The sequence below is a fragment of the Pan troglodytes genome, chromosome 16 (assembly GCF_028858775.2).
Source record: "Pan troglodytes isolate AG18354 chromosome 16, NHGRI_mPanTro3-v2.0_pri, whole genome shotgun sequence".
Classification (NCBI taxonomy): Eukaryota; Metazoa; Chordata; class Mammalia; order Primates; family Hominidae; genus Pan; species Pan troglodytes.
Genome location: NC_072414.2, coordinates 37,322,038 through 37,337,925, shown reverse-complemented (window position 1 = coordinate 37,337,925; position 15,888 = coordinate 37,322,038). Strand labels below are relative to the sequence as shown.

At 41.4% G+C, this 15,888-nt stretch overlaps 1 non-coding gene across 1 annotated transcript; it reads left to right on the top strand.

Moving 5' to 3' along the window:
- Positions 1–687: 687 nt before the first annotated feature.
- On the top strand, positions 688–794 carry LOC112205805 (U6 spliceosomal RNA). Its single transcript, XR_002939887.1, has one exon. It is a non-coding gene; the product is annotated as a U6 spliceosomal RNA (small nuclear RNA).
- Positions 795–15,888: the final 15,094 nt, after the last annotated feature.

Sequence of the window (15,888 nt, the reverse complement as noted above, 5' to 3'; positions counted from 1 at the left end):
GTGTCCAGAAGAAACAAACTGCTTAAAATTAGTATTAGCCTTTGGCATGCAGGGTTGCTCTCCGAGTTGAGGACAATGGGAGCGACAATAATCAATTAACACAAATGATGTGGAGTGGTTTTCCTTCGATCTTGGTGAATCAACATGGGTTACTGATTCTGCTCAGTTGTGGATTGTTCAAGGAATCAATACTGAGTCTTTAGTGGGAACTGAAGAGTAGTGTGAATATCCTGACTTGCCCCAAACCCCGACAGCAGTCAATGGTTCAGCAATGGTAAGGTTTTATTGCAATCTTTTGAGCTTGGGGCTAGGATTGAAGTTTTTTTCAAATAGAAGAACTGCCCGCAACCACTGTTAATTACTTTAGAATTAGCTTTTGCTACAGACTTGATGTTTCTTAATAAATTCAATCTAAAATTATGAGGCAAAACAGTGCTTATATTCAAAACTTACGGTAAAGTCGTTTAGATGGCTCATGTCTCAATCACAAGTAATATGAAATTACTTTACCTACTTCCCATGCTGTCAAAACTGAAAACAAAAAGCAAGATCTCCAGTCTCCATTTGCAACAGATATATTTTCTGAACTCAAATGACCATTCCAGCAGAGTTTTTCTGAACTCAATGCAAGAACAAAGGTAATTTCAAAGTACATTTAACTGTGTGGTTTAGGAAAGTGATTTATCAGTGCTTGCTTTGGCAGCACGTGTATTAAAATTGGAACGATACAGAGAAGATTAGCATGGCTCCTGTGCAAGGATGACACGCAAATTCCTGAAGCCTCCCACATTTTTAATTTAAATTTTTAAAAATAATTTTAAAAATTGTTTTAAAATTAGAAAAAGAAAGTGTAGGCCAGGTGTGGTGGCTCACGCCTCTAATCCCAACATTTTGGGAGGCCGAGGCAGGCAGATCATGAGGTCAGGAGTTGGAGACCATCCTGGCCAATATGGCGAAACCCCGTCTCTACTAAAAAATACAAAAATTAGCCGGACGTGGTGGCGCGTGTCTGTAGTTCCAGCTACTCGGGAGGCTGAGGCAGGAGAATCGCTAGAACCTGGGAGGCAGAGGTTGTAGTGAAGCAAGATCGCACCACAGCACTCCAGCCTGGGCGACAGAGCGAGACTGGCTCAAAAAAAAAAAAAAAAAAAAAGGAAAGAAAGTGATTTATTGGCAATGACATGCTAAAAACCAACTGTCAAAAGAAGAATCTAATAAAATTCTATAAATACCTTTCCAAGCAATGAATATGTTCAATTTAAATTATATGTTCCTGGGCCAGGCGTGGTGGCTCACGCCTGTAATCCCAGCACTTTGGAAGACCAAGGCGGGCGGATCACAAGGTCAGGAGATCAAAACCATCCTGGCTAACACGATGAAACTCCGTCTCTACTAAAAATACAAAAAAATTAGCCGGGTGTGGTGGCGGTCGCCTGTGGTCCCAGCTACTTGGGAGGCTGAGGCAGGAGAATGGCATGAACCCAGGAGGCAGAGCTTGCAGTGAGCCGAGATCGCGCCACTGCACTCTGGGAGATAGAGCGAGACTCCATCTCAAAAAAAAAAAAAAAAATTATACGTTCCTGAATTGATATCAGCATTTGGCATTATGTGTCTGTGTGAAAAGACATTTGAAATATATAAAGATGTAAAATCTCATCACATTAATAGATGAACATTTACAATTTATTTTGATAATAGGGAACACTAACACTGAACGCCAATTAAGCAAAACTATCATTCCCCCAAAAGAAAATTTCATTTTTCTCATTGGTAGAACTATATTATAAAAACGTTGTCCTCAATTTTTATTGTATTTTGAATTTTGTCGATAACAGCTTTATGGCTTCTTTTTCCTCTCTGTTATGTAAGTACCTACATAATATCTTGATTCTGATTCTTGGCTACAAAGCCTAAAATATTTACTATCTGATCCTTTACAGGATAAGTTTACCAAGCCCCGGAGTCTAAAGGACTCGAAAGTCTTCGGCTTCCTTAGGGCTCTTTTCAAGGCCCTATTTCTTTCTCATTCTTCACTAGATCCTTCCCTCACTTTACTACCCATGATTTCATTATGATCTATAGGAAATCTGCGAAATGTACACCTTCAGCTTAGAACAAATTAATCAACAACCTACTTATTTTTTTCATCCTCGCTGCCTCCATTCTAGTCCAAGCTACCAATATCTCTCACCTGAACCATTGCCACAGCTTCCTCAAGCCTCAGCAGCCAGACTGACCTCTCAGTACGGAAATCTGGTCCCCTCTTCTCCCCATCTCCGCAAAGTCTCTCAGTGGAATTCTCATTTTTCTCTAAAACAAAGTCCCAAATCCTTACAATGGACTACACGGCCCCACATGGCCTTGCGCCCGCCCGCCTCCAGCCTGTCTCATTGCCACTTTCCCTGGCTTCCCTCCACTCTGGCTATCCCAGAGCCATGCTCTCTTCTGCCCCAGGGTTTTTACACATTTTCCCTTTGCCGGAAATGCCTCTGATCTTCCCTGTCTTCATCTCTCACCTCCCCTTTTTGCTTGGTTAGTTCTGATAAGTGTGCTTCTCAGACAATCATGTCTCCCTAGAACTCTACTCCTTTGGTTTAAATGGACTCTTTTTACAGTTGAAGAACCCTTACTAACACTCTGGAATCTTATGCTTTTAACTGCCATTATTTGTTTTGAAGATATCCAGTTGTATTAATTGTGTTTTTTATTTTCTGTATTTCATGATGTTTTGACATCTTGCTGGCCAGAGAAAGACTGCCCCTTTCAGGGCTTGCTAATTCTTAGAGATAGCAAAGGGCTTGGCTAGGAGCACATTTTTCATATACAAAACAACCAATCCCAAGTCGATAGCCCTGCCATCTCCTTATCGATCTCTCAGACACCAAACCAATATTTCCCCTGCTCTAAACCAGGCAACTGCAGACCACTCCTATAGCCCAGAGCTGGTCAGAATTATTCAAACTAGTCAATCCCAAGCTGCTTTCTCTGCTCTGCCTTGCCTTTCCCAAGGAAACCTCAACAAAGACTCACGTCTAAGCTTCCCCCAGCTCCTGTCTTCCGCCACATGACCAAAACTTGACGATTCCCTTGTGGGCCTGTGTGGTATGTGGTGACCTCTCTCTGGGCCTGTGAGTACAGTAAACTTCCATTCAAGCCTGGTTGTCATTTCCTTCTGTGGTCACACCCACTTTGCCACGCCATATTCAAATTTTCATTTTTAAAACATCAACCCTGAATAACCCCCGCATGATTTGGGTTCCTTTTGGTTGCACGTAATGGAAGCTTTACTTAAAGTAGGTTAAACAAGAAAACTTATTGCACACAATAGGAAGTTTAGCAGTAAGGAAATTCAACTACCTTATGACCAAGTTTTTTTCCATCTTTCTGGATGGAAAGCCTCCCTCATTGTTGGCTTATCCTTAGGCTGACAGCAAGATGAAGGCAGCAGTTCCTGGGATCATAACCTAGTGTTACTTTTTTCTGTGTAGCTATTTCATAGAAGCAGAAACTTTCCCTAGAATCTCCTTAACAGGACTCCTATCATATTTTGTTGGCCACTTGGGTCATCTGCCCATTCCTGACCAGTCATTGGCATTTAGGATGGGATTTATCCGAACTACCTTTGGAATTGGGAGGGTGGCATTCACTTGGGGCATGTTGATGCAGGAAAGAGGGATGAAGAAAATTATATTCTTTTGGGAGGGAGAAGGGGGAAATGGATGCTGGGAAGGAAATTAACTTGTCCGCTACAACCCTCAGCAAGAACTTACTCTCTGCCTGATCAGATAATCATTGCTGGAGAAAGTCATAAAATTGTCCCAATTTTCTTCTCTATTGTTTCTTCTGATTCTCTTTACACTGAAATTGATTTCTTTCATTTTATGTTCTTCCAGAAAATGTTTAAACATGTAATGTGCACCAGAACCACCTGGAAGGCTTGCTAAAATGCAGATTCTTGTGCCCTGCACCCAGAGGTTCTGATTTAGTAAGTAGTCTCAGACCATTTTAAAAGAAGTGCTGACAAAAAAGATACCACATTCCAGCTCTTATGAATGTTCCTAAAACAGTGAGAGGGTAACCAGACTGGAGACCCCATCATATGAGGTAGGTTATTTTGCTTGTAAGTAGGATGATGCAACTATTGAAATTTTCTTTCACAGGAACCTGAAAGTATTGCACCATAACTTTCTCTCCAGCAGCGTTCTAAGAATATTTCCTAGTTTTGCCCTTTCATAGCACATAAAGCAGTGAAAAACTGTTGCAGTTTTATCAATATGTTTTTGTAGGCCTGGGTTCTAGAGTCACTGAGTTCAAAACTTCTCCAAGACAGAGAAGACAGATTGCCTAAATGATGAATCTGGTGTTAGCTGCTTTCAGTTCAGCCCAGTTTTCTGACATGGACAGAATCGATGAAAAGCAGCTTCTTCATTGAACCAGTGAGACAAGTAGAACACTTTTCCCTCTGAATGATAATTTAAAACATATTTTAATGTGTATTTTACACTTTGCATTAGTATGGTATAAAATGAAAAATTCATATGAATTTTAATATTTAAAAAGGAGACTTCAAAGAAATTTTGTGATTTCCTTGGCCACTTTGGCCACACCCCATATTCTCCAGAGTATGTGTTTGCTGTCCTCTGCTATTAGGGGTAATTCAGTGGAAAATATTGAAAAGTCCTGATTGAATTGGTTTTCTTTTTTTAAGGAGTGCTTAGGAAGGTATCAACCATTTAAAATTTCTCCAAACCATACCTAAGGAGAGAAATTTTTCTCACTTATTTAAAAATCAGACTGATAGGATATTTTTATAGAAAAGGCAGTTTTATTATTTTCTAGTACTATGCTATAATAATTCAAAACATGCTAAGACAGCATTGCCTACTACAGAACCTCAGTGAAATGGAGAAAAAAATTTTTGATTTGGTATAAGAAAGCACAGGCTTACCCCAGGTATCTCCTTAAATTGGAATTTATTATTTGCAATCACACTGAAGATAATGTCTGAAGCCTTTTACAAAATGAAGTAAAATTTCCCATGTAATTTTGTAAACAGCCTTAATTTTCTATGGAAACAATTGTCTCTGAGGTAAAAGGGGAAACTTTGATTTTTGTCTCTTCCAATAATCACAAATGGTAAAATCTGTTTTAGCGAGGTCTTATTATAAGCTATATAGTACAGAAAGGTTGCTTGGGTGGGATTCATGCGAATGCCCAGAAGAATTTATCTTCGAGTCAAAGCTGAGACCCTTGGGTTAGCACTTTTGTCCACACACACCCTGCCCTCAGGCTCCAAGATACAGGGGTGTGGCTTTCCAAAGGACCTCGGAAACTCTTTCCACTTCTGCCCCTGCAGAAACTATTTCCTTGACCAGAATTGCTGACATTTCACTGTGCATAGGATAGGAACAAACTTTGGCATAGGTTAGAATGTCTTCAGTTCTATGAGACGTGCTGAGAAAAGAATTTCTCCAGCTATTCTCTGCTTCTCTGATGCATCAACATTTTTTCTCTCTATTAGACATTTCCATTAGTGTGCAAATGCAGTATTATTTCACCTACTTTAAAAAAAGAAAAAATCCCTCTCTTCACCTCACTTTCACCTCTAGCTACTGCTCTATTCTTGCACTCTCTGCAGAAGAACTCTTCAAAATAGTCATCTATCCTCCCTGTCTGTAGTTCTTCTAATTCCGTTCCCTCCTGAGCCCACTCATTCAGCCTTCTACCCCCAGCTCTCTACATAAACTGCCCTTGTTACAATTACTAATGTTCCCCACATTGCAAAATCCCAGGCAAATATCCCTCATTCTTACTTGACTCATCAGCACTGTTCAACAGGGGATCCCCTTTTTCCCCCGTAAAACATTTTCTTCCTCTGGTTTTCTTTTTTCTTTCTTTCTTTCTTTCTTTCTTTTCTTTCCTTCCTTCCTTCTCTCTCTCTTTCTTTCTTTCTTTTTTTTTTTTTGACGGAGTTTCTCTTGTCACCCAGGCAGGAGTGCAATGGTGCGATCTCGGCTCACTGCAACCTCTGTCTCCCGGGTTCAAGTGATTCTCCTGCCTCAGCCTCCTGAGTAGCTGGGATTACAGACATGCACCACTACGCCCGGTTAATTTTGTATCTTTGGTAGAGATGGGGTTTCTCTATGTTGGTCAGGCTGGTCTCAAACTCCTGACCTCAGGTGATCAGCCCGCCTCAGCCTCCCAAAGTGCTGGGATTACAGGTGAGAGCCACTGTGCCCGACCTTCCTCTGGTTTTCATAATACCCCTCTCACCTGGCTTTCCTCTTTCCTCAATGGCTGCTATTTCTCCATCTCCTTGGCTGGTTCCTACTGACTTTAACCATTGGAGTGCTCCAGGGCTCAGTCTTTGGCTCTTTCCCTTAGATTCTGCCTATATTTTCTTTCTTGGGAAACTCATTCAGTCTTGTGGCTTTCATTTCCATGTATATGACTCCCAAATTTATAACTGCAGTCCTGACTTGTCTACACTCATGTATTCAGCTACCTATTCAATGTCTCTGCTGGGCACATCCCAAACTGAACTTCTGATGCTTCTCCCAAGACCTGCCTCTCCCTGAGTCTTCCTCTGTTTAGTTAAGGTAATCCCATCCCTCCAATGGCTCGGGCTGACAACCTTGGACTCATCTGTGCCTCCTCTCTTTCTCTCACACTTCATATCTAATCCACCAGCAGATCCATCTACCTTTGAAATATATTCAGAATCGTACCACTTCTTGCCACCTCGGTTGCTCCCGTCCTGGTGCCAGCTACTGTCATCTCTCTCCTGGCTTACTGAAAACACCTCGTCCTGATCTCCTTGCTTCTACCCTTGTTCCCTTTTAGTCTGTTCTCATCAGCAGCTAGAATGATCCCGTTAAAACAAAAGTCAAGTCATGTCACTCCTCTCCCTCCCAACTCACTCAGGGGAAGCCTGTGTGCTTACAGCAGTTCCACACAACCTGGGCCCCACTGCCACCCCAGCTCCAGCTCCTCTACCTCCCTTCCTCACTTCACTCCAGCCTCACAGGCCTCCTTGCTGGCCCCAGAACACCCTAGACAGACTTTCACTATCAGACCTTTGCTCTTGCTTTTCTTCTGGAAGCCTTGTCCCCAGCTATCTCCATGAGTTGTTCCCCTGCCTCCTTCAGGTCTTTGCTTAAATGCAAGTCCTTCCCTAACCATTTTATTTAAAATTGCAGTCTTCACCCACCACCTGACCACTGGACCTGACCACCACTAGAACTGAGGCAAATTAATTTTGAGTTTGCAGTTGTGTGACTAAAATGTGCCTAGGATTTGAAAGGGGCTCTTGTAAGAGAGAACACCTGCTTGTATGTATGGCCAAAGGTCAGCAAGGCTTTGAAGTTTCTCCCATACCTGGGTACATGTCACTGTCTTAGCCCATAAATACAATTCTAAGCTCCATTTCCAGTTACAGGTAAACTAAATTTCCTTTCTCCTAATAAAGACTCCCAGTCTCCTTGTAGTTTCTTCTTTTGTTTTGTTTGTTTGTTTGTTGACATACTCTCACTCTGTCACCCTAGGCTAGAGTACAGTGGCATGATTTTGGCTCACTGCAGCCTCCACCTCCTGGGTTCAAGCGATTCTTGTGCCTCAGCCTCCTGAGCAGCCAGGACTACAGGCACACGCCACCACACCCGGCTCATTTTTTTGCATTTTTAGTGGAGACGAGGTTTCACCATGTTGGCCAGGCTGATCTCGAACTCCTGGCCTCGAACTCCTGATCCACCTGCTTCGGCCTCCCAAAGTGCTGGGATTACAGGTGTGAGCCTCTGCGCCCGGGTCCATGTAGTTTCTTCTGTTCCCCGGATTCATTTGTCCAAAGTATACCAGCATCAGTAATGTCTATCATGGTCTTTATTTCACTTAAAGATTTATTCAGATGGACCATCTCTCATGTTTTGGAGTCATTCTTTGTAGGGAAACCCATCTTTAATATATTTCTTTTTTTTTCATTATACTTTAAGTTCTAGGGTACATGTGCACAACGTGCAGGTTTGTTACGTATGTATACATGTGCCATGTTGGTGTGCTGCACCCATTAACTTGTCATTTTCATTAGGTATATCTCCTAATGCTATCCCTCCCCCCTCCCTCCACCCCACAACAGGCATCTTTAATATATTTCTAAAGCAAGTGATCTCTTTTCAGATGCTCACTTTTCACTTAGGAAAGGTAACTGCTCAAAGCCAGGTACTTGAGCGTGCAAGAGGTTGAGTCATTCTCATGGTATGTAGCAAAATGGTGCAATGCAGAGAAGCTGGAGACAAGCAAAGGATGCCCAATCTATGCTTCTATAGAAGATTTTTCAATTCAGGTGTGTGGCTCAGGGACTTGGCCTGCTTGTGGTGAGCAGGAACTGTGATTGAAGATGCCACAGCATTTGGTAGGAGCTTTTGCATGGTAGTCCATGTTTTCCCAGGGACCAGAGAAGGAAAAGGGGTTAGTAATGTTGAGTAAAATGCTCAAAGAAAAACGTCAAAGTCTGCTTAATATAATGCTTAAAGACAAAGGGCCAGAATTCTCATCGCTGTTTAAAAGTTGCAAAAGGGCTGCTGCCCCCTCTTTCTCTCTGGAAATGCCACCCTCTCAACCACTAGTGGTAATGCTCTTTTGACAAACAGGAAAACTTCTACTCAGATCTACAGCTTCTACTAACTGGGTAACAAAGACTCAAACGGGTTCCAGTAGGAAGAAGGAAGGAAAAACACAAGGCTGAACATGACATTCCCCTTTACACACACCACTTATGCATTTCCAAATACTTTCACACATGTTTCTTTTCTTCTCTACTTTCAAGTGTAGAGTAGAGAATAACTTCCCCTATAAAGTGCTGAGAGGGAACTCTGTGGCCCTGGAGACACCCACCTCTGGAAAAATTCTTTGCAGCACACATAGTTGTCATAGTTGCTGCTGGACACTGTACTGAATAAAAAAACAGAGTTGACTTCAATTCCTCTGGGGACATAGAAGATGCCTAAGAATGAGGGTAATGAGGAAAGCTGCTGCCACAGCGCGGATTTCAAGTTTAAGTCTTTCTGGGGCTTCTTTAAATAGTAGCATGTGTCTTCTCCTTTTTAAAATTAACCCATCTACCCATCTGTAATTTCTTCAAAGATAAGAAGCATATTGTCTACTTTTCTTTTCTTCTTTTTTCTTTTTTTTTTTCCCTGCTCCAAAAAGCCTGAGTAAGTTTTGCTTTGGGTACAAAAAAAAAAAGTTTCTGATTGTTTTGAACTTTTTCCCCCTTGAAAACTGGATGGGTTCCTTTTTATTCCTTAAAGGACTAAATCATATTTCTATGTGTTTCTGTCACCAAGACTCAAAGAAGCACCTACCTGCCACACAAGCATGGGGAGGCACAAGCCCCAGTGAGAAAGATACCCATGACAGTCTTGGAAAAGTCACTCTCCCGGTGGGACACTTTTGAAGCTACAGGCAACAAGAGAGATTAGGAGAAAGGAACTTAAGGTAGTCATGTATTCTATATACTACCAGCCTATTATGAAAAAGTTCCAAAGGATTCTTAATTTATCACTATTAACATCTCTACCTTCTCTGCTGTAAATTGGCATTTGTTCTGTGTTGTCAGTCTTGGTATCAATCTTGTCTTTTGTGTCTTAAATATTCAAATATCCTTCTTCTCCACACATAATCCACTAAATATAGTTAACTATATTTAAAAAAGGAAATGAATATTATCCAGTAGATACACTCAAGGACTTAAAATGTTTTTAAGAGTTCCATCTGAAAAAATTTTTTAACAAAGTATGGAGATTTCACTTTGTATTTCTGCTATAACATTACTTTCTATTGAATGTAATTTTGAAATGTTCTCTTTTTACGAAGATAAATGGATGATAAGGTTCCCCAATAAAAATAAGAAGCAGCACAATAGAAATATATCAGAGCTTCATGAGCTCATGAAGGAATGCTTGTAAATAAATACAAGTATTTGATGCAAATTACAAATGCTAGTCCCAAATAGAAAAAATGCGGAAAGTAAAGATAGAGGAATAACTTTCTTATCAGAAAAGTTGTATTAGTCACAGTTCTCCAGAATAACAGAACCAATAGGAGATCTATCCATCTACCTACACATTGTATGTATGTGTGTGTGTATATATATATATATATAGAGAGAGAGAGAGAGAGATTTTCAGGAAGTGGCTCATGTAATTCTGGGAGCTGGCAAGTCTAAAATTTGCAGAGCAGGTCAGCAGACTGAAAATTCAGGTAAGAGGTGAGGCTTGCAGGCTTGAGTCCAAAGTCTATAGGGCAGACTGGGCAGACCGGGCAGGCTAGGAACTCTGGCAGGGTTTCATTTTTTTCTTTCTTTTTTTGGTGGGGGTGGGGGAGACAGAGTCTCACTCTGTCACCCAGGCTGGAGTGCAGTGGCATGATCTTGGCTCACTGCAACCTCCACCACCCTAATTCAAGCAATTCTCCTGCCTCAGTCTCCCAAGTAGCTGGGATTACAGGGGCCTGCCACCACGCCTGGATAATTTTTTATTTTTAATACAGACGGGGTTTCACCATGTTGGCCAGGCTGGTCTCAAACTCCTGACCTCAGGTGATCCACCCACCTTGGCCTCCCAAAGTGCTGGGATTACAGGCCTGCGCCACTGCACGCAGCAACTCTGGCAGGGTTTCTATGTTGCAGTCTTAAGAGAATTTCTTCTTCAGGAAACCTCAGTCTTTTCTCCTAAGGCCTTCAGTGGATTGGATGAGATCTGCTCACATTATGGAGGATGATCTGCTTCATTCAAAGTCTACTGATTTATTTTAAAAATACCTTCACAGCAACATCTAGACTGGCGTTTGACCAAACAACCATGCACCTTAGCCTAGCCAAGTTGACACATAAAATTAAACATCAAGGTAGTCAAGAAGGAGTGTTCCTCTATTTCTTCTTCAGCTCAGGAAGCAAAAAATCTCTGAGACTCAGGGACATAATCAGGTGCACTGAGAAGGTTCCCTAAAGCTTATTCAAGCTTAGCAGATACCAGCCTAGCACTGTTAAAGCCTCAATGAAAGAAATGAGAGGTTTTGATACCTGACAAAGCTGCTGAAGATCCCAGCACTCTGGCTTGGGCCCTTAGAAGACCAAATTCATGAATAGTCCTCGGTAAATTTGAAAATTTTCCTCTCCTTAAGATTTGGATAAAATGGGCCAGGCACAGTGGCTCACGCCTGTAATCTCAGCACTTTGGGAGGCTTAGGCGGGTGAGTCATCTGAGGTCAGGAGTTTGAAACCAGCCTGGCCAATATGGCAAAACCCCATCTCTACTAAAAATACAAAAATTAGCTGGGCATGGTAGCACGCACCTGTAATCCCAGCTACTCGCGAGCCTGAGGTAAGAGAATCACTTGAACCTGGGAGGTGGAAGTTGCAGCGAGCCGGGATTGCACCACTGCACTCCAGCCTGGGAGACAGAGCAAGACTCCATCTAAAATAATTTTTAGATAAAATGAAGTAAGCAGGATAACAGTAGAATAAGCAATGATTATAGTATTTGAGAATAAGTATAGGATGTAATTAATTATAACTAAGTATATATTCTTTGAAAGCACTTCTAATGTGTATAATTCAATTTAGAGATAATTCTAGGAATTAATTATGTTTAGCTTCTTTAGCAGAATATTATTTGAAAAAGAAAATCAAAAGCATACCAATCTTTGACCCAGTTAACCATTATCTGTGAGAATGGCATCTAGTGGTAGATTAAGTAATACCTAGGTGGAAATGAAACAACTTTTGGAATGCTAGCTTTGCTAATCTAAGCCAAAACCTATCATGAGATAGCAAAAGTCCAAACCTGTTGTATTCCTTCCGAACATCTAACTCCTATCTCTTCCTTACTTGTTTGTCTTCTGATTGTCAATCTTCCTTAACTTAAAGGGTCCATAACTTAAAACTTTCAATCGGCTGGGTGCAGTGGCTCACCCCTGTAATCCCAACACTTTGTGAGGCAGAGGCAGGCAGGTCACCTGAGGTCAGGAGTTTGAGACCAGTCTAGCCAACATGGTGAAACCCCTCTCTACTAAAAATACAAAAATGTTAGCTGGGCTTGGTGGCACATGCCTGTAGTCCCAGCTACTAAGGAGGCTGAGGTGGGAGAATTGCTTGAACCCAGGATGTGGAGGTTGCAGTGAGCTGAGATTGCGCCACTGCACTCCAGCCTGGGTAACAGAGCGAGACCCTGTCTCAGAACAAAAACCAAAAACCAAAAAACAAACAAACAAAAACTTTCAATGAAGAATAACATGTATTCTTAAGAAACATCCTTTTGTTCCACCTTTCCATTACAAATCCTATACTCATCTGATTATGAAGTTTATAGGGAATTCACACTGTTCCTATTTCTATTTCCCTGGTTCCTACTAATTTTTTTTTTTTTTTTGAGACGGAGTTTTGTTCTCGTTGCCCAGGGTGGAGTGCACGGACGTGATCTTGCTCACCACAACCTCTGCCTCCTGGGTTCAAGCCATTCTCCTGCCTCAGCCTCCCAAGTAGCTGGTATTACAGGCATATGCCACCACGCCCAGCTAATTTTGTATTTTAAGTAGAGATGGGGTTTCTCTATGTTGGTCAGGCTGGTCTCGAGCTCCCGACCTCATGTGATCCACCCACCTCAGCTTCCCAAAGTGCTGGGATTACAGGCGTGAGCCACTGCGTCCAGCTCTGCTTCCTACTAATTTTTGTAAATTTAGAATTCATGCTTTTCATTCTATAGAAACAAACTTCCCACCAAGGTCTTCACTTTTTCCATAACTAAATATTCTCATTTCTAAAATTGTTTGTATTCCTACAGAGGTTTAAAAGGAGAAAAGAGAAGTAGGGAGTTTGGTCATGTATTCACCGAGGTCTTCTAACATGATCCCAATGGAGTACAGATTGGCGAATCTACAGAGAACAAAGGTTGTGATGACTTCTGTTCTTACCTGAAAAAGAGAAAATATAAGTGAGAAGTTTTGTTCTTCTCACCCAAAGCCTCTCTATCATCTTCACTGTATGCAAAATACTTAAGAAAAACACAGATCAAGGGATGGGAAACGACCAGAGATAAGAATAACAACTCTGTCCTTTATTGGCAGTCTAGGGAAACTGATCTTTTCTTACCCTATAAATTTGAAAATTATCATGTGATGCTTTTGGAGCCAATAGAATCCCCAATTCTCTGGGAAGGAATGGATTGACTAGGAAAGGAATGTATTATCAGTTCTAAAGAGCTGGCTATCAGGGCTGTGGCAATTTCCTTTTTTCTTTCTCTTTGCCCTCTACTTACTTGTGAAAATTTTGGCGCTCATTATCACCTTCAGCAGGACTGAAACAAGGAAAAGAATTAAAATTCAAATTAGTAAGCCTTTTTATAGAAGCTTTGCTAAAATACGGAAGAATAAAATTACTCACTATAATTAAAATTTAACTTCCCAGTTGCCATCAATCTTGTCTGTGAAATCAAACAGTTGGTTTGGCATTTGTGAGATTCCATCTTCTCGAATCCCATAAATCCTTCATTACTAATAATTACTTATAGCTTAAGAAATTACAATACACCAGGTAGTTTTCTAGATTTTACTATAACTTCTATATTTATTTGTGCTAAAGCAATTTTAGGCTTTTTGTGGACTCTGCAAGACTCTTACAAACAAGCTACTTTAATGAGACAATACCAATAGTGAAAAAGAGACTAAGAAAGCTAATTTTAACAACATAGGCTTCAGAAATATCAGGGCAGAAAGAAACCCTGAGATCTGTCTTCACATTGAAACAATCCTGTGTGGCTTCTTTGCCACATTGGAGGGGATTATGTTGTTCTCTTCCATATTTTACTCTTAACACAGGCTGGTATAGATGCACCTTTGTATGCTTCTGCAGGTAGACTACTTATAGAAGAGTACTGTTATTCATTTCCTGCCCATTCTTCTACTCCAGAGAGATGTTTATTCTTATAAGGAGACAGATGCTGATGGATGACAAGCTTATTCAGAGAAATTCAGTCCCCAGTATCTCAGCTGCTGGAGGACAGGGTTGATGCTGCATTGGTTGCAGTTTCCAGGAGGTTCTGTGCCTTGCTATTGTTAGTGTTAGAAATTATTTTTATTGCACATTTTCTGAAAACTGTTAAGAGTCAACGGGCTTACAAACAACTCAGCTAGAAAACCCTGCAATACCCTATACAGTAAAAGTTGGGAAAAAGTAGTAGAATTGCTGGGCGCGGTGGCTCACACTGTAATCCTAGCATTTTGGGAGGCCGAGGCGGGTGGATCACAAGGTCAGGAGATCGAGACCATCCTGGCTAATGTGGTGAAACCCTGTCTCTACTAAAATTACAAAAAATTAGCTGAGCGTAGTTGCAGGCACCTGTAGTCCCAGCTACTCGGGAGGCTCAGGCAGGAGAATGGCCTGAACCCGGGAGGCGGAGCTTGCAGTAAGCCGAGATCGTGCCACTGCACTCCAGCCTGGGCGACAGAGTGAGACTCCGTCTCAAAAAAAAAAAAAAATGTAGTAAAATTCAGGGCCCATTATCTGACAAAAATGAAGATTATTCTAGGAATAATAGAAAGAGAGGACTCTACCCAAAGAAGAATATGTCAAAATGTCAGAGGGGCTGTGTCAAAAAAGAACCATTTTATTATAATGGGATGCAAATGTGAAGTGGGATGTGGAAGCTACTATATTCCTTTACCATTGGCTGACTTTTTATCCTTAATTTGGACTCTTCCACTTCTAGGTAAATCCGTTTTGATAAGGTAAGGGCTCAAAGTACAGTCAGTTTAAAGGCTGAAGTCAATCTGCAAGGACAGTGTGATAAAGATCAGTTTATTATGCTGAAATTCTTGGTTGGTTCTAAGGTGCAGTGGGTAAGGGAGGAGATAAATACATCCATATATACATGGAATTCCTGGTTGGTGGGAATGCTCTGGCACCCACTACTATGTCTGAGACGACTTCTGAATTGAGCTCAAGAAATATAAGAACAGAAAAAAATGGACAAGCTTTATTTTATTTTATAAAATTTAAAAGACATTATTTCAATATGTTTTCTTGAAGTATCCCCTACCAGTATATCTGAGCCTTGTCATATCCCTCCTAGTGTCAGCATATCAAGCAAGAGTGAAGTTTTATTTTAGGCAATGGGAATATTGACCTCACAAATGGTGCACAGTGATGCTTGTTTATTCTGTTCATTTGGGTAGAGTAAAAATTTTTTTTTTTTTTTTGAGATAGAGTTTCACTCTTGCCCAGGCTGGAGTGCAATGGCGCGATCTGGGCTCACTGCAACCTCTGCCTCCCAGGTTCAAGCAATACTCCTGCCTCAGCCTCCCCAGTAGCTGGGATTACAGGCGCGTGCCACTGTGCCTGGCTAACTTTTTGTATTTTTAGTAGAGACGGGGTTTCACCACGTTAGCCAGACTGGTCTTGAACTCCTGACCTCAGGTGATCTACCCACCTTGGCTTCCCAAAGTGCTGGGATTACAGGCATGAGCCACGGCATGAGTAAAATTTAACTAGTGGAATTAAAGATAAGCACTGCTACAGCTGGCTCTGCATCTTTCGTCACCCTTGGAACGTACATAAGTCCTTGGGTAACCCACATTGGACCTCAGTGAATCTTCAGGAGACTGCAGGATGACAGAGGTGGAGATGGGGTAAAACTATTCTAGCCCACGGCTACCCCAGGAAAGGTCTGCTTTTGCTTTAATTAAGCTCCAAATATTCTGAGCCAAACTGAATGCTCTGGAATTCTTTAAAGGAAAAAAATGCTCGGGTAACCTAGAGTACCCGATATACTGTCACCCTGGAATTCTCTTTAATAGCTAACACAAGACCAAACAGAACCTCTTAACCAAAGGCCAATC